Source organism: Anneissia japonica, unplaced genomic scaffold, assembly GCF_011630105.1.
Source record: "Anneissia japonica isolate Jap-2015-1 unplaced genomic scaffold, ASM1163010v1 scaffold904_len716149_cov161, whole genome shotgun sequence".
NCBI classification, from domain to species: domain Eukaryota; kingdom Metazoa; phylum Echinodermata; class Crinoidea; order Comatulida; family Comatulidae; genus Anneissia; species Anneissia japonica.
The window spans coordinates 63,224-63,691 of NW_022683714.1; positions in this window are offsets into that span (position 1 = coordinate 63,224).

Here is a 468-nt window from a genome sequence, read left to right on the forward strand (position 1 = left end):
TGAATTGATTTTATTTCTGAACGGGACCGGTAGCGGCAGGATTTGGCAGACGGGGATACGATGTCTCCGACAAAAAATCACGAGGCAAATATTAAAACAGTGTAAATATTTATTTCATTTCCTTCAACTTAACTTATACCGGGATGGTGTCCGGCGGGGGATAGTTTTTACTGTCATAGTTTAACTTTTATCTATCAGAATCTAGCCCCGAATCCTAGACTCATGTATTTTTAAAGCGGCCTGTAGCATGTGTATACAGCATATATTTGTATTTTTTGTCGATGGATAAATAAATGTCCGAATATAAGAATTGAATACTGTTTTCTGTACACTACATGTATGTTTGGGTCAGTTAAGAATTAGCACCTAATTAGGCCTATTAATGAAATACAACGGTACACGAACATTCACTTGTATGTTTTATTTATATTTTGACATTAACATAGGCCTTTAACACTCAATATTATT